The 19,620-nt window shown below is 31.9% G+C and overlaps 1 long non-coding RNA gene across 1 annotated transcript; it reads right to left on the reverse strand.

Moving 5' to 3' along the window:
- Positions 1-4,421: 4,421 nt before the first annotated feature.
- LOC111640391 lies at positions 4,422-12,561 on the reverse strand. The gene is made up of 3 exons (XR_002759265.1): positions 12,442-12,561; positions 8,116-8,200; positions 4,422-4,556 (listed from the first exon to the last, which is right to left on the reverse strand). It is a non-coding gene; the product is annotated as an uncharacterized LOC111640391 (long non-coding RNA).
- Positions 12,562-19,620: the final 7,059 nt, after the last annotated feature.

Raw genomic sequence — 19,620 nt, forward strand, 5'->3', positions numbered from 1 at the left:
GGAAACGTTGTTGAGATGGGTTCTTACAATAGTTTAGACCAGATACATTCGCGAAAGTGGTCGCTTATTACAGGTGTTGTATGTTGTTTCGGACCAAAAATCGATGCCCGCGGTCGCGTTACACAGGTGGTCGTTTAATACAGGTAACTTATACGAAGACTCTATGGATAAACTATTCCGTGCCAGAAATTTTTGCCCGTTTTGACAGGTGCCCGTCGAATGCAAGTGGTCGCCTAAGCAGTTTTCACTGTATATTCAATTAGCGTCAATGGTTACAATTATTATGCTCTTACTTCAACATGTTTTCCCACTCCAGTATGAAATAAAGCGCCAGCTCTATATTTATTTTCTTTAATTGCTGCAATTAATTCTTCATATGTACGAGGAACATCTTCATTATCGGAATGAATAACGAAAGACATAATCGCCCCACTGTAACTGGACACTAGTACAAACGACGAAACTATCCAAGCAAATATCATCCCTCTATTGCTTCTATTCATTTCAAAAATGTCATTTCCTAAATAAATAATTACGAAAAATATGACTGTTGCTATCCACACCTAAAATAATTAAATAAAAAATTATTAATGCAATATGCAACATTGAATAGAAAAATAAAGTAACTATTTCTTCAATTGAATACAATTAATACCTTTTGTTCATTTCAAATTTACTAAGTTTAAAAATTTATTATAAATCTGTATTAGTAAATAGTTAAAACATTATACATAGCAAATATTGTAAGACGTTTGGTATAGGCCTACATATTATAAACATATAGTAGCCTATTGTTGAGTTTGAGAGACTACATTCGAAAACTGTTCAGAGAAGTTTTTTGAGTTGAATCGGTTAAATATTAAAATACAGTTTTTCGTTTATCACACATCGTTTATCCAATAGTCACAGCATTCCCACTGGAACTTTGGCACTGCAGAATCCTATGCCGAAGCGCTTTTTAACATTTGAGCTTTGATAACTGCCGTTACTGAATGAAAACCAAGCATTTCAATCCAGATTGATCCTGAATTTTGGACAGCAAATAGAAATCAAAGTTTTAAATCCATCCGATCAACTTTTTAATATATTAAACCTGTATCTCATCCATGCATTAAGTTTCTCAATCACACTACATTTACACACTTTTCAGCATTAGTTTAATCGAAAGAAAAGTTTTAGATCCAGTTCAGAGGTCTGCCTCAGGTTAAAAACGTATTAAAATACTAATTAAAAATCTAATTTCTATCTTTACATTTACAAAATTTAAAAAACAAACAATTTAAGTATTTTAAAAGTTGTACAAACAAATAATTTACGTATTTTTAAAATGAAAACATTAAAATAAATATACGTTATTAACAAAAATTTTTAAGTCGAGTCTATGTCGTTCTCTTTCCTTATTGGGTTTAGAGACTGCCATGGTTTAGATAACATTTCTTTCTCCTTGAAATTAATGCACTCATCCTTTCTACATGCTTGAAATATTTCAAAAGCTTCCATTGATCGTAACTTGTTCAGGTCAAACACCTTTTTTAATAATTTAGCCTGGTCCCAACATGCCGAACATGCATTAATTTAAGTTTATTTTCTAAATTATTTGCATATTATTATTATAGATAGTACTTGTGGGTGAAGGCATTAGTTTAGTACAATCGATAGAAAATGTGAGATATCAAGTATATTTTTAGGCACAAAGTACTGTAAGCTGCGCGTGATATATTTTACAGTATTAATATTAACTATGATTATTTCAGGAGATTTATCTTAAAACAATTGACTGATAGAAAATTAAGTTTTTATTTTCGTGCGAGGTTATCAATAATTGCCTTCAAAATATTTCCTATTTGATATTGAATAAAATGTTGGCTAATACAAACAAATTAAGTACAGTAATTTTTTTTAACAGATTACTTTTTATTAGAAATGTATAAACAGTCGTAATTTTGAATATGTTTCAGCCAAAAAATGAATTAAAATTTTAATTTAATGACATTTTTAGATTGACAATAGATTCCGAAATTTCTGATTCTTAAGCTTTAATATACCAAGCGGGGTTCTGTAAAGACTCTGTTATGATTATAAATTTTATATATTTCGTTGTTTCTGTATATACGAGGCATCCGCTTAGAGTTAGTATTAGGTATGTATGCTCACAAAACTTTCATTAAAATATAAGTAAAATAATTAAAAAGAGCTTGGGACCCTTTTGGAACCCTTGGTATACTTTTTAAAAAATCCGTAAATTTAATTTTATAAAAAGACTAAAAAGTAAAATAAGGTAAACTTTAATAACTTTTCTGAAAAAGCCACAGTTAATTGTTGTGTTGAACATGATAATTAATTCTATAATTCTTTCATATAATATACAACTTGAATTTAGTAATCTCAAACTAAACGTCGACAAAAACGTGTAAAAATGCAGTCTTTTTTATTCACTTTTCAAACCTTTTCGTCCATTTGAATTATCTTCTTTAGGAACAAAAAATCGAATGATTTCGACTTCTTCGTTTGTTTCGGAATTTCTTAAACGTTTGAATTTCTTAGATGTCTAGTGCGCATCCCCGTAAGTAAAGAATTACAATATATACGGGATACTTTGGTTATTATTTAAGTGCAGTTAGAGAAGAGTGTAATCATAAAATTAAATTTTTATCAAAATCATTGATATAATATTTGACTGTTTTAATATTAACCAATTTCCATGGAGGATAGGCGATTAGTGCTGTCATATAAAGCAACACGCGTATCAGTTGCACGAAAATTCATATCACAAAACACTCCATGAACATGAGGACAACAGAAGGGGCACAGTAAGACAGTTAGATGCTCGTATTGTCCAAGAAACGGCGATCGAAAAGTAAGCACAATGCTCTAATTCCCAGTGTTTTGTATGTGAAAGACATGGAAACACTATTACAGCTGTAACTTGTGCAAGGAATTGCAGTAACGATTACAACTGTTTTTTTTTCTCTCAAATCTGAATGCAATAATATAATCATAGTACCTGCGAGAATTGCATCTTGATAATCAACGCTGAATAAAACGATTAATATATTAAAATATTTAAATTTTTTGGTTATTTATAGGAAGCATTTTCTAATTTTATATAATGTTTTGCATAAAAATTATTTATTCAAATTAAAAAATCGGTTAGTAATAAAATTTATTTAACATACCGAAATATCAAATGGATATATCACTGCTAGCATTTTGGATAATTCTTCAGNCCACAACGCGGTATTTTCAAGGAACGTATCTACCGCGTTGTAGGAGGCCTACCTGTAGAGTGCTGAGAGGCTTTATGAAGGAGTTAAGTATGGATGTTTACGATTTTGCCGTAGCTTTTAATTATATTATAAAAATAAATAAATATTCCATTATTGTTCACAAGGTCATTATGAGAGCATGGCCAAGAATGATCACGGCTAATGAGAATAGATTTGAGTTGTCTTTCTCTTTCAAGCATTACGCAGTTGAAGATATAATGAGTGCTCCCATCTTCAATTTTACAAGTTGGACATTCTTTATTGATGTATTCAGTAAATCTGTGTAGGTACTTGGCAAATTTACCATGATCGGTGAAAAATATAATATACAACTTGAATTTAGTAATCTCAAACTAAACCTCGACAAAAACGTGAAAAAATGCAGCTTTTTTTATTCACTTTTCAAACCTTTTCGGCCATTTGAATGATCTTTAGGAACAAAAAATCGAATGATTTCGACTTCGTTTGTTTCGGAATTTCTTAAACATTTGAATTTCTTAGATGTCTAGTGCGCAAGCCCGTAAGTAAAGAATTACAATATATACGGGATACTTTGGTTGTTATTTAAGTGCAGTTAGAGAAGAGTGTAATCATAAAATTAAATTTTTTTTCAAAATCATTGATATAATATTTGACTGTTTTAATATTAACCAACTTCCATGGAGGATAGGCGATTAGTGCTGTCATATAAAGCAACACAAGTATCAGTTGCACGAAAATTCATATCACAAAACACTCCATGAACATGAGGACAACAGTAGGGGCACAGTAAGAGAGTTAGATGCTCATATTGAGCAAGAAACGACGATCAAAAAGTAAGCACAATGCTCTAATTCCACGTGTTTTGTATGTGAAAGACATGGAAAGACTATCACAGCTGTAACTTGTGGAAATAATTGCAGTAACGATTACAACTGTTTTGTTTTCTCTCAAATCCGAATGCAATAATATAATCATAGTACCTGCGAGAACTCTATCTTGATAATCAACGCCGAGTAAAAATATTAATATATGAAAATGTTTAAATTTTTTGATTATTTATAGGAAGCATTTTCTAATTTGATATAAGGTTTTGCATAAAAATTATTTATTCAAATTAAAAAATCGGTTAGTAATAAAATTTATTTAACATACCGAAATATTAAATGGATATATCACTGCTAGCATTTTGGATAATTCTTCAGGTTTTTTTGTGTAAAAATTCACTGTCAATACGTTAAAGATGTGAGTATAATCTATCGCTTCTAATCTATCGTATGTTATTCCTGTAGGAAATCCAATATCCACTTCCTAATTAAAAAATCGTTAATTTGTTTTAGGTAATTTATTATACAAGATATTACAGTATTTTACTAGAATATAATATATTTTATCATATAAGTTTTAATATAGAAAATATGAGATGTATTTTGTGAATTTTATTGTGAACTTCATAAAAAATTATACTGTAACTTTCAAATATTACCGCCTGTACGCTCATGTAAAAATCCATTTNATATAATTTATATATAATACTAAACAGACGATAGCAAACTCAATTTAGCCGCTCCGTAGCGTGGCGCAGGGTCGGAGGTAAGTAGTTCGGCTGCTCATCCACTATTGGTCCAGACTCTATCAATCTTCTCGCGAAACGACGTTATAGGAGGTACGATATACGAAAGTTTCTACAATTTTTTTCGCTACGTTATAGGAATTGTCGTTATAGGAACGTACGTTATAGGGGGGTCGACTGTATTAGGTATGTATATGCTCACAAAACTTTCATTGAAATATAAGTAAAATAATTAAAAAGAGCTTGGGACCCTTTTGGAACCCTTGGTATACTTTTTAAAAAATCCGTAAATTTAATTTTATAAAAAGACTAAAAAGTAAAATAAGGTAAACTTTAATAACTTTTCTGAAAAAGCCACAGTTAATTGTTGTGTTGAACATGATAATTAATTCTATAATTCTTTCATATAATATACAACTTGAATTTAGTAATCTCAAACTAAACGTCGACAAAAACGTGTAAAAATGCAGTCTTTTTTATTCACTTTTCAAACCTTTTCGTCCATTTGAATTATCTTCTTTAGGAACAAAAAATCGAATGATTTCGACTTCTTCGTTTGTTTCGGAATTTCTTAAACGTTTGAATTTCTTAGATGTCTAGTGCGCATCCCCGTAAGTAAAGAATTACAATATATACGGGATACTTTGGTTATTATTTAAGTGCAGTTAGAGAAGAGTGTAATCATAAAATTAAATTTTTATCAAAATCATTGATATAATATTTGACTGTTTTAATATTAACCAATTTCCATGGAGGATAGGCGATTAGTGCTGTCATATAAAGCAACACGCGTATCAGTTGCACGAAAATTCATATCACAAAACACTCCATGAACATGAGGACAACAGAAGGGGCACAGTAAGACAGTTAGATGCTCGTATTGTCCAAGAAACGGCGATCGAAAAGTAAGCACAATGCTCTAATTCCCAGTGTTTTGTATGTGAAAGACATGGAAACACTATTACAGCTGTAACTTGTGCAAGGAATTGCAGTAACGATTACAACTGTTTTTTTTTCTCTCAAATCTGAATGCAATAATATAATCATAGTACCTGCGAGAATTGCATCTTGATAATCAACGCTGAATAAAACGATTAATATATTAAAATATTTAAATTTTTTGGTTATTTATAGGAAGCATTTTCTAATTTGATATAAGGTTTTGCATAAAAATTATTTATTCAAATTAAAAAATCGGTTAGTAATAAAATTTATTTAACATACCGAAATATTAAATGGATATATCACTGCTAGCATTTTGGATAATTCTTCAGGTTTTTTTGCGTAAAAATTTACTCTGAATATATGATAGATGTGAGTATAATCCACCGCTTCTAATCTATCGTATGTTATTCCTGTAGGAAATCCAATATCCGCTTCCTAATTAAAAAATCGTTAATTTGTTTTAGGTAATTTATTATACAAGATATTACAATATTTCACTAGAATATAATATATTTTATCATATAAGTTTTAATATAGAAAATATGAGATGTATTTTGTGAATTTTATTGTGAACTTCATAAAAAATTATACTGTAACTTTCAAATATTACCGCCTGTACGCTCATGTAAAAATCCATTTGATTTTAGAAATAAAGATAACAAATCAAATTTGCTCTATGTGCTCTTTCGCGAAACAAAACTTATACAGATTTAATTGCGGATGCATTACAAACTGGAAAAAGATGAAAAATTGCTAACGCTGTAAATAAGTTATAGTGAGTCTGAGTAAGCCCGTTTGCATTTATAAAATTGGTAAATTCCATTAGGAATCATTTTCTCATAAATGTGTTTCTTTGGAAACAAAATATCCAGCGAAATCGTAATCGTACAATGATTTACAGTATGTGTTTTACGATTCTTATTTTTCCGGCTCTGTCGTACAGTACGTAACAGAGGGAAAGTATGGCGATCGGTCAAAAAGTTACCCCAAAGATTTTTATATTTTTGGACTGAAGACACCTTTAAACGTCGAGAAGTGCGAAAAACTTTGTATTTCTTTTCTCTATGTATGGATTTTAGTGTAGTGTGTATGGAGCACGATTTTGTTCACCTTCTTTGAAGCTTAGTAACTCCTATGCTTTATGTCGAAAATTTCTGAAATTTTGAAGGGAGGTTTGTTAATTAGGGGATTAATGCTATTAAAGTTTGGTAATTAAAGATCGAGGAGGTGGGAGATAAAGGGAGGTCGTGTGTCATATCTTAAGTAGAGTTAGACTTGATGTCGATTTTATTTGATATTAGCATTTTCAATTAAAAAAAACAAAAAACTCATCCCGACTTTCAAACTTAAGCTTTTAAAATTTTATTATAAACAAAAATATAACTGTTTTTTTAACAATAACTTATCATAACATATAACACTTCATATGCAGTTTTGAATGTTGCCGGAAAAGTTATGCATCTCGTTGCTGGATTTTTTATTTTGTGCTTAGGGCATACTCCAACGTGCTTCTCCTGAAGCAGCATAGAGTGATATTGAATATAATCTCCAAAGCTACTCTGCACTTTCGGTCGTGAGGTTTTCAGTTTAGCACATTTTTCTGCTTTATGCACTTTAAATTTTATTTTTTAAACTTTAAAATTAAGATTTTATTATATAGATTTCGACCCGAATTCTGGAGCTTCAGTTTTCCCTCCCTCTTTTGTGACTTGTCTTTGCTATTTATTGTAAAGTGACTCTTCAACTTCTCTTAAATACAGAAATGAGAAATAGTTTGTGATCAAAAATGAAGGAGAGTGAGAAAGCAGTGTTTTTTTTCAGATATTTATTTACCATGACATGTTAGATTCAGACGACGAATATCCGATAAAAGAGAGCATTTATTAAATACCAAATTTTTCCTTTAGGATTGATTTGACAATAGTATCAATATAAACGCTATCAAAAGTTGCGGGAGTTAGCTTTGAATGTAATGTCATGTGAAAATTTTTGTAATTTTTGTAATAAAACTTGTACTATATGTTTTTTATTTATTTTTCATTGTATAGAATTAATCGTTAACATTATCATTAATCATTTTTATGATAATTCTTTGCGGTTTAAACTTTCTAATTTGAATCAAAAGTTGCGAATTTATCTAGTTTTTAAATGGACGTTCGACTTGCATTAACATTTGAATTAGTGGCATTGGTTAAAATGATCGTTTTCAAAATAAATACAGGAATGTAAGAATAGTGTTGTGTGTAGATTGGCCTATACGTAATAATAAACAAAGAACTGTATATTTTTGATTTTGTTTTAATTCTTGTAAATAGTTTGAAGGATAGTATTAAAGAAAATAGGTCTACATACATTTCTGTGAACACGTCCATTGCGACCGGTCCAAGTTCCATTTTTTAATTTAATACCTTCATCAACATCTTCAAATAAATATGTGCTGTAATAAAACATATTTATGGAATATTTAAGAATGAAAACTCTCATAATTACAAATAATAATAATAATAGTAATTGTTTTATTGAAAAAATCTTCCTATTCAAAGAGTGTTGGCGCAACTGTTTGAAGAAATTCATATACACTAAAATTNCTGCTAGTCACATATATTTCTATAATATTAATTCATTAAAAAATCTTATTACATCTAATAATAAATAATTTATAACAAAATTTAAATTAATTAAGACTGATAAATAACAGAATATTTCTTCAGTAATATAATACTTATTAATTTCAATTAAAATATTGCTTCAAATATTGCTATTTAAGTAAATACAAGATACAGTACATACATATAAGTTTATGCAAATGAACAGTTTCAATTACTGTACATTGAAGACTGAACAATAGGAAGGCTGTTTTACTTTCCAGGATGTTATGTATACATAACATCCCGGAAAGTATAGGGATCGTGTCAATCTTGGTCCTCGAAGTTGAGACGTCCTGAAAACCAAACATGTCAAAAAATAGGAGGGAAAAATTATGGATATTTGTGTGTTGGTATCTATTTCGTTTAATATCTCGGGATAGGGTAATGATGAAGGAACGAAATTTGGCATGGTAATTTGTCTGCAGAGGGCATCGATGCTATTAAATTTTGGTGGTTAAAGGTTGAGGTGAGGGGAGATAGAGGGGTTATGTGTCATATCTTGAGAAAGGTCTGACTTAATGAAAATTTTACTTAATGAATGCAAATTATTAAAATTTATAATTTTTATAAGGTTTCACAGTCAAGCTTTTTAACATTTTATAATAAAAATCTCATATCAGATGGCGCCATATATAATTTTATTTATTATGGTTAATAATATAAAATTTATTTTTTGAAACAATCTCATAACACCGAGGAAAGTTACACGACTCGTTGCTGGATTTTTTTATCAATCATTTTATCTATCTTACTAACTTATAAGCTATTTTTTAAAAATCTATTTTTATCTCTTTCTTATTGTAAATTTACGATATGCTTTGTATTAATATTTCATATGTACAGTACTGTACTGTACATATGTATATTTTATGTGTGTATACACACACATAATAGAATATCCCTGTCTCTCTATTCTTAGCTTTTGGTCGATTTTCTCCAAATTTTTCTTGTTTATTCCCCGAGACTCTGAGTAAAATATAGACTTTCATGAAACCTGGACACTCCATTCCTCCAGTGCCGTCACTAGCCATTCCTGTGCCCTGTGCAGGAATTTGCATTTAGGCCCCTTAATTAATTAGGTTTGGAAAAGTAATAAACAAATACATGCATTTTGGGCCTCTCTTCCAAGTGGGCCTTGTGCGAGTGCACCTGTTGCACCTGCCTAGTTACGGCACTGCATTCTTGCACAGTGCACAGGAATGGCAAGTTACGGCACTGCTTATAGGCATAAAATTAAGCGACAAAGGTAATATAACATAGAGTTATTTTACTTTGTACATTCAATTATCGGATTACGGACGCTTTTGTTTAAAAACAATTTGGTTTTCGAACAAAATTTTTAACTCCATATTTACTACGGTTGCCGTACGATAACTCGGTTTCCGAACAAGCTACTCGGCAGAGTTTACTATCAATGGTCAACTTTCTATGCTTCCTACGTTAAAGAAAGCCGACTAATCAACGATAGGACTACCGATTTAAAAGTTAGTGGCACCGAGATCGCCTTGCATTACGTAAGGAATCACCGATGACTTTGCTATTTAAATTACATTTTAATGCGCGTGCGAGAAAAATATTATTGCCGTTTTTTGGTACGAGTCATAGCTGAATTTAAATCAAATTAATTAATAAAACCCGATTTAATTGATATTCACATAATACAAGTGGCATTCAAGAATTCATATTTAAATATGCTCAAGGTAAATTAAATAACAAAAATTTATTAATGTAATATTATACGAGGGTAGTCCCAGAAGTACTTGACCTAACAAAGAAGACACAAAAAATTTGGTAAAACATATCTTTATTTTTCAACATAGTCTCCTTTTAGCTCGATACACTTTTTCCAGCAATGTACAATAGCTTCGATCCCCTGTTTATAGTGAGAACTGTCGGGCTTCTCAAAATAGCCATCAACCGCAGACTCCACCTTTTCATTGTTGGCAAATCTTTTATCACCAAGCCATGTTTTTAAGTTTGAAAAGAGAAAATAATCCGAGGGGCCTAAATCTGGCGAATAGGGTGCGTGAGAAAGCAATTTGAACCGTAACTCATTGATTTTGGCCATCGCAATAACGGATGTGTGAACTGCGTTGTCTTGATGAAACAACACTTTCTTTTTCGCCAAATGTGGCCGTTTTTTCTTGATTTCATCACTCAAGCGCTGCAATAAGTTCGCATAATACTTGCCGTTGATTGTTTTTCCTGGGCGCATCCCAAAAAACTGACGCCATGACCTTGCCAGCAGATGGAACTGTTTTCGCCTTCTTTGGAGCTGATTCTCCCCTTTCAGTCCATTGTTTCGACTGTTCTTTCGTCTCAGGTGTGAAGTGATGGACCCATGTTTTATCCATGGTTATGAATCGACGCAAAAACTCGGCTTTGTTGCTGCGAAACATTGCCAAAGACTCGATTGAAACATCCTCACGACGCTATTTTTGTCCCATTGTGTGCAAACGCGGCACCCATCTTGCGCACAGCTTTCTCATGTCCAAATTTTCAGTTAAAATGCGATGTACAGCACTTTTTGAAATGCCTTCCATGTCTGCTAGCCCTCGAATTTTGAGTTGACTGTCATCCAATACCATTTTGTGGATTTTTTTCACCATTTCTGGCGTGGTCACCTCACTTGGTCGACCACTATTATGTTCGTCTTGGCAGCTCGCACGGCCTCGTTTAAACTCTGCCACACAATACTTTTTTGTTGTAAACGAGGGAGCAGACTCCCCCAGAGTAAAATCTAGCTCAGCTTTAATATTGGTTGGACTGAAACCTTTCAAATGAAAGTATTGTATCACATAACGATGACAAATTTTTTCCATGTTTGCAAATTCACTGAGATTGTTCACTATTTATCGCTGCCAAAAAAATACTATACAACGTAACGTCTTCAAACTTCTAACTTAAGCTTTATAAGGTTGATACTTTCGAACACATTCGTTTTTTTTTTTCAAACAAGTACCGCCATCTATGTCAGGTCGGGTACTTCTGGGACGACCCTCGATATATTATAATATCAATATTTATTTTTACTAGATAGCCAGTTAATTAAACTGAAACTAAAACTTAAATAAAATAAAAATTAATTTTGAACTCAAATCAATTCAAACACAATAGTTCGGAAAGTGTGGATAAAAAACCTGTTGTCTGTGTTGGTTGATTTGATTATACTGTATATCATCTTGGCAGTCAGGGTTGAATCTCTATTCAAAGCACTTCTTTATAAAGAGAGTTAGTTTCGGTTTCGGTTGGAGGTTACAGAACATTTTGTTTTTAATATATTTATATAATAAATATAGGTATACATATAGATAAAGTAATATCATAAATAATATTATATTGCCTTTGTAAGAATTTTATGCATGAAATACAGCTAAAGAGGTAAAAAAGAATGTATTGTTTTGGAGTCGAGAACGGATTAATCCATTTTAAATTGTTTCTTATGAGAAAATTTATTCCTGTTTGAGAAGAAATCGGTTTTCGAACAACTGTTAGGAAGGAATTCAGTTTGTAAATCGAAGTTTAATCGTATCTCAATTTGCTACTCGTAGTCCAATCTCGCCATCCCGAAAATCAGCCGTATTTTATGAGATAAGAGAAAAAAGAATAGTCCGTGGATAAGGTGACACACAATAATGGGTTACCATAAAAGCAAAGCCATATTGACAAGATCAAAGTTGTTTTTGTTCTATTGTTCTCTTATATCAAGGAGGCACTTCCATACAAATGAACGAATTAACGTACGTTTATGACAGTTCGGATAGAATTTTCACTTCGAATTTCGAATTAAACAAATTTCTTAACATGTAAATCTCCATATCTTCAGTCGGAACAAATAGTGCAGTTCCAACTATCCGAGTTCGAATTAATTAACGAGCGTTTGTTGCAAATCTTCGTTAATTAAAAATTTAACTTTTTTATATACTTATATTATGGTTTTAATTATATAATTTTAATTTACTTTTTATGTATTATAATTTATTATTTATATGCATATATTTTATGCTATTTTATTTCTAATAATTCCTACCTGAATCCCAAGCCATCTTGTAAAAGTAGAAAAAAATCAGCAAGATTTCCACTATGTCGGATGAATTCTGTTATGTTATTAATTTCTCTAAATTTGATTACATTTTCAATCTGTCAAAGAATATGAATTCAATTTAAATATATGTGCTAAAATTTATTTCTGTCATAAAGATATTGATAAATAGTAGTAATTATACAAATCTCTTAATTTTGGTTACAGTTATAGATAAATTAATATACCTCATAGATTGTCAACTATAGAGAATAGTGGCATACAAATTTTAAGTTATATTCATATAAGAATAACAACACGAATACAGTGGGTGATCGGTTAACGAACATAATCCGTTTCAAGACTTTGTTCGCTATCCGAATTGTTCGTTAACCGATTATCGATTTACCATAGTTTTGAATGGAAATATGATTAATTCGTTCTGGAAACTCCAAAAATTAAAAAAAATTATACTTCCCTACTACGTTTATTTAGCCTATATATGATAATAAAAATACACAGTCTTGCAATTTTATTACTCGTTTTTCCGTTTGTGGGGGTTAAAGAATCTATCCAATGTCGATTGCTTTTCTCTCGTCTTCAGGATTTTTCAAAAATTTTCCTAAGCCTATTAACCTCAACCTGGTTTGGATGCCATTCTAAGACCGTTGTTCTGACATCTCCCACCTCTTCAAAAAATTTTTAATAGCACTTATCGGCATTAATCTTTCTTTTTCAGAAGAAAACATATCTCGCCGAGTTTCTTGGTGTTCTTCTGTCGTTAGATCGGTTTCAGTTTCCATTATGAGCTCTTCAATATTCTTTATTTCTCAGATGTGATTTTTATTACTCCTTTAGCTGCTTGAGTCTTCTTGATTATACTGTATCTTTCTTAGATAAGATTGAACTGCGCTCTACTGTAGACCTGTTCGAGCCATACTGCCAAGCAACATCAGTCATCTTCTGCCCACTCTCTCTCTACCTTTGCTATTATACTCTCATCTTTCGAAAAAAAAACAACGCAAAACTTAACGAGTGCCCGCCCGACATTCTCGCGAGTACTATAAAATAATTGTTTCTGTCAGAAAAATAAGAGTGGAATTAGAAGAAATAGTTTCAAAGTTTGGAGGAATACTATCCGATCAGTGTATATAGGGTTGAGCGTCGATGTCGACATCTCCCGCACTCCAAAATGCTTCGAATTGTTGTCCGAAGACGTGGGAAGACCAATCGGTATTCATTATTTTACGTCGCTTATTATTGTGTTTGTTCTGTGAGGTGTTCGTTGTCCGAACATAAAAAGTGTTCGTTATCCGATTTGTTCGTAGTCCAAACTGTTCGTTAATCGATCACCCACTGTATATTGAATATTATCTAAAATGATTTCGAAATATTTTACAATGTATCAAACTGATCATTGCACAGATAATTTATATTATTTCAGAACAAGTTACAGAACGTAATTTCGTGTTTTATATATTATGTATGTACAGTTAAACCTCGGTTTTCGAACGTCTCACTTTTCCAACAATTCGGTTTACGAACAGAATTTTTAACTCGTAACTGTACAGGTGCCGAACAATTTACTCGGCAAGAGCCAGCCACAGATTATAGAAACACAGATGTCAACACAACACTCCATACTTCCTAACAAGTAAGTTAAAGACAATCGACAGCCCAATCAATCAACGAAGGGACGATTGATTCAGAAGTTAGTGGCACCAAAATCATTACACGTTAGGACATGACACATCGATGACGTTGCTATTTAAATTAGATTTTAACGCGGATACGAAAAGGTACTACTGTACTTCTGTTTTTCGGTATACGCGCAGATGAATCTAAATCAAATTAATTAATAAAATTCGTTGCATTTGTAGTCATTTACATACATGAAATACAGCTAAAAAGTAAAAAAAGGTTTTGTTTTGGAATCCAAAAATTTTCTGATAAACAATATAAAATAAATTCATTTTATATATTTTTTTTACGGTAAAATTTGTTTCGGTTTCAGAACAAATCGGTTTATAAGCAATTTTTCGGAACGAATTATGTTCGAAAACTGAGGTTTGTATTTTTAATAACGTTTATAAGTTACTCTTCAACTGTAATGAAATATTTTATTTTAATTGTCTTATAATTTCATTATTCTTTAACTATTTAACTATTTACTGTATTCCAGATAATAATTGATTGACTGTAGCAAATATTTTGTTTTTTTCAGTTGACATTGTAATTATTTATCCTAATCATGTTAATTTACTTTACCTATAGCAATTAATTTAAAAATGGTTAAAATAAAGATATCTTCCAACTTAATTACAGGTGCTATTGACCACCCTTGACGAACCTTTATGTCCGATAAGAAAAACGTTTAATAAGTCGTCCAACGAACGTTTTCGACCATAGTCAAGGTCTTCTTCAGATTAAAGTAAGAACGAACTCCAAACTTGGAATGCTTGAAACAGAACAGATTTTAAAATATTAAGTTTTAAAACGTTTGGAATGTAATAATCAACTGAAATTTAACAGTTGGGAAGCGTGAAATCCAAACTATACACATAGGGCAACACGTGTGTCTATTATTTGTAGAATCGGTATAAAAGTAAATAATATACAATCAAAGTGTATTAGCGGTACCACGTTTCTCTCCCACGTAACGCCAGGCTTACGACAATGAGTTACTGTCCTTAAAATTCATGCACCTTCCCTGCCAACCGGCCTTATATATTTATAGGGCCTCCAGGGCCCTAATGCGATCGGTGCGAAAGGCTCTTTTTATCAGTCTGGTGCCTAGGAAGGTCAGCTTGCACTTCTGGGTCGGTGGCATAAGTGAATAGGGCAGTAGTGTGATTTTTGTTGTCAATGTCGTACTTGTGTTCCTGGACTCTTTGTTGAACTGACCGATGAATACCAAGTCTCTTCGAAACCTGTCGTTCCTCACTGGAACACTGTCCACACCCGGGCTCTAAGGTCGTCAGATTTATCTTTCGCATTTCGTAATAACGTATATATTGGTTGGAACCATTTGTAGGCCAAGTTGGTGCCTGTTATGCCCGCTATTTCCTTACACATGCCTTGTATATCGGCCTTGTATATCGGCCCCAAATAATAGACACACATGTTACCTCTTGTATAGTTTGGATTTCACGCATTCCCAACCGTTAAATTTCGGTTGGTTGTTACGTTCCGAAACTTTTTAAATTAAACTTAATATTTTAAAATCTGTTTCGTTCTAAGCATTCCAACTTTGGAATTCGTTCTTACTCTAATCTGAAGAAGACATTGAAAATGGTGGAAAACGTCGTTGGACGATTTATTAAACGTTTTTCTTACAGGGCATAAAAATTTGTCAAGGGTGGTTAAAATAGCAGAAACTTAAAATCAAAGTAAACTGTTTTTTCGTAAGAACTAAAATTCTTTTCTGACGATAGGAAAGATATGTATAGGCCTAAATTCACTTGAAAAAATAAAATATTTAAAAGAGAAATTACTATATGATCATTGTATACTTTTGAGGTCACTGCTAATTAAAAATATAAATAATTTCTTTAAAGATTATCCCACTATTCTTGTTAGTGATAAAAAATACTTATTCTAAAAATCATATGAAAATATCACGTGATTTTAAGAATAAGTTAAGTATTTACGTTTAATAATAAATAACTTCGTTTAAATAAACCTTATTTCCAATTATTTTTAAATAGATTACGTAAGTAATAGTAAATTTTTTAAATTTGAAGACACATAACTTACCTGAAACGTTGCTACCCGAAGTGTCACATTCTCTAAAGGTTTTCTCATTGTTAAGGTATGTCATAAACAGATAATACCAACTACTGGCTTTCTTTTATTTCACCTATGTGTAAGCAAATGTATATTATGAAGAAAAATTCATAAAGACATTTTCATTTAAATTCATATTTTCCCAAATTTGACTCTTTGAAATAAAGTGAATTAATATTAAGCGAATAGCCTATCAGTTTACTTCTACAATGAATGACGCTTATCATATAAAGACGAGAGAGAACAATAGTCAAATTATTCAAATTTAATTTTGATTACTTGGGGACAGATTAACATGGGGAATGCATTTCGGGTAAACATACCCCTCATCATCCCAATGAGGGGTTAAAATTATAGCTCTAAACACAATAAATATCTAAAACATTTTAACAAAAACAGTTTACATACTAATATTACAAGTAATACAGTGCACTGTGTATACAATTGCTCTGTTAATTACAGAAAATACTAAATATAAAATGAATAAATTCTTCATTTTATAAAATTTAAGTATTTTAAACAATTCGAAAAAGTAAAAGTGCATACATGAATTTAGAATTTATATGATTCTGCATACTATATAATAGGAAAAGGGGGAAAGGTGAAGGCCTATTAAATCCCATACCAAAAGGGGACAGTCCTATGAGCACATACCATGTAAATTTTCTCGGACCACTACCCTCAACGAACAAAAACTACCAGCACATATTGACGGTAGTAGATAGTTTTACTAAGTTTGTGTGGTTTTACCCCGTTAAATCAACAACTACACGAGATGCTTTAGATAAGCTGAGGATACAACAAGCAGTATTTGGAAACCCGTCTCGTATTGTCACGGATCGTGGAACCGCTTTTACTTCCAAAGAATTTAACGATTATTGCACCAACGAGATGATTGAGCACATTACGATTGCCACAGGTATTCCTAGGGGAAATGGACAGATAGAACGTATGCATAGCATCTTGATCCCCGTTTTGGCGAAACTCGCGCAAGAAGACGCTACAAAGTGGTACAAATATGTTTCGGACGTCCAAAGAATCATCAACAGTACGCCAACGCGTAGTACGAGATATACACCTTTTGAAATTTTGGTCGGTACCAAAATGAAAAATAAAGAAGACCTGAGAATAAAAGAGATTTTGGAAGAAGAATTTTTAAATTGTACGATGCAAGATAGAGACAAGATTCGAGAAGATGCCAAACAAAACATCTTGAAACTACAGGAGGAAAATCGTAAATCCTACAATAAGAAAAGAAAACCAGCTCCCAAATATCAGGTCAACGACCTTGTTGCCATTCAGAGAACTCAGTATGGGACAGGACTCAAATTAAGACCTAAGTTTTTTGGACCTTACAAGGTTACCTCCACGATGCCTAGAGACAGATATGCGGTTGAGAAAATTGGTCATCANAATGTTACGTTTGTGACGTACATTTTGCGAGTAATATATATTATATATATATACAAAATGGGAAATCTTCGTTTCGCTCGGCAAAAATTCAACCCGAAGCATAAATTTCGAAATTAAATAGATTAATTTCAGCGAAAATGCACCGTGGACAACCTCGTGGTCGTGGGCTTGGCCGGCGAAGTTTCAAAGATCGCGCTTAAAACCAGCGATACCAAAGAAGATTGGAGAATGAGAACGACACCCCGTCGTGTGCAGGGTTACCGCTCCTTGGTTTTAAAACCCAGATCTGGATTTTTCGACCTTCTCTTGGTTTCAAGGTTGTTTTTTTCTAATTTTCGTAAAATATTGGTTTTTTAAAATATGAATTTACTTATAGAGTCTGGATTATTCGATCTAAACGGATGGGCAAAAAGTCGGATAAGCAAAAATGTTGGATAATAGAGAAGAAGTAAGAAAAAAGTTCATTAAACATCAAACTACGTTATACTTTTAAAAGTTAAGCACCTGAACATTATATTTTACAACAAATCAACAGAAAAAAATTAATACGAGATAATGTTATTCAGTCATTTCTAGTATAAACATTATACCATTCGGTGGTTTCATTTTTACATAGTAAATTATACAAAATCTAATGACAAATCTGTGTTTGCCGGTAACTCTTTGGCATCTACTTCACTATCATGGACTGATTGCATTCTCAGATGTATGATTCGTAATCACTGTCAGGAAAAGAATGTCATTGGAGAAATTGTCATTTTTCTTTAAAGGTTCTGAAGATAAATTCTCATAAAAAACAGGATAACGATATAAGTCATTTTATATTTATTGAAATAAAATGACTTAAATAGTAAATAAAATTAGATTTTATAAACAAAAACGAAAAGCATGAAACTTTATTCGCTGAACCCTAAATCACGTGGAGTTAAAAACACTCAGATAAACTTAAGAACCTGCTCAAGCTATAAAATCATACTCTGCAATGATTTGCTATCGCGACACAAACAGCAACATCTTAACTCCAGCTACTTAAAAATCCGGGTGGCTTACGTGTATTTTGAAATTAATACAGCAATTTCAAAAACACTGGGGTTAATTTAACTATTGAATCATCAAAGAACAGGTTGCTTGCTAAACAAGCGATCAGCAGGAAAAATCTTAGCTAATCGCTGTATGAACCCGAACCTGAACTAATTAGAGATGCAGTACAAAGAGTTCGCCACCAAAGGTATAAGAAGCGACAAGAAGAGCATAAAGATTGTGCAGTACTGTTAATGGAAAAAGAAGAACAGAGTAGCCGTTAAATAACATTAACTACTGTGTAAATTAAGTAATAAATGGTTTGTTAAATTTGTATTATAGTGTCTGTAATTATAACAGCATGAATGTACTATGATAAAGAATTTTTAAATACATTTTAATCACACATTTTAATAACAGATTATTTACCCAGAAAAATTCTGGGTAAATAATCTGGTTTTTTTCCCATCCAGACCCAAATTTTTTCGTATGTTGCGAGTGGCAACTCTGATCATGAGCGTCGAAGTGATCCCACTTAGGGGCCGTCCACAAATTTTACGTAAGGTATTTTAAGGTGGATGGGGGTCAAGGATTTCTTACTCAGGGGTAGGGGTAATAAATCTTGTCTTACGCAATATTCTTATTTTTATGTTTTGATCTCGTTGAACGGTGGAGTTTTGAATTTGGCCGTTTCTATTAAGAAGCTCGTTGTGTGACGTGATAAAATAATAACGCTAGCAGACTCATGCTCTACACGTTTTTTTTTTTTAATGGGAGAAAGGCCGTTTGGTGGTCTCTCTCTCTCTCTTTTTTTTTTATTAGAATAAGTGCACCACTCCTATGGGTGTATAACACTAAGAATACATAAACCAAAATACACGATACAAAGTAAACATAATATTAGTATTCGGCTTTTAGTGAAAACTAAATTGTAAAACTAGATATCATACATTATAAATAGTCTCTTCT

Source organism: Centruroides sculpturatus, unplaced genomic scaffold (assembly GCF_000671375.1).
Source record: "Centruroides sculpturatus isolate CEXI.00-Female unplaced genomic scaffold, Cexi_2.0 scaffold1128, whole genome shotgun sequence".
In the NCBI taxonomy this organism is placed as follows: domain Eukaryota; kingdom Metazoa; phylum Arthropoda; class Arachnida; order Scorpiones; family Buthidae; genus Centruroides; species Centruroides sculpturatus.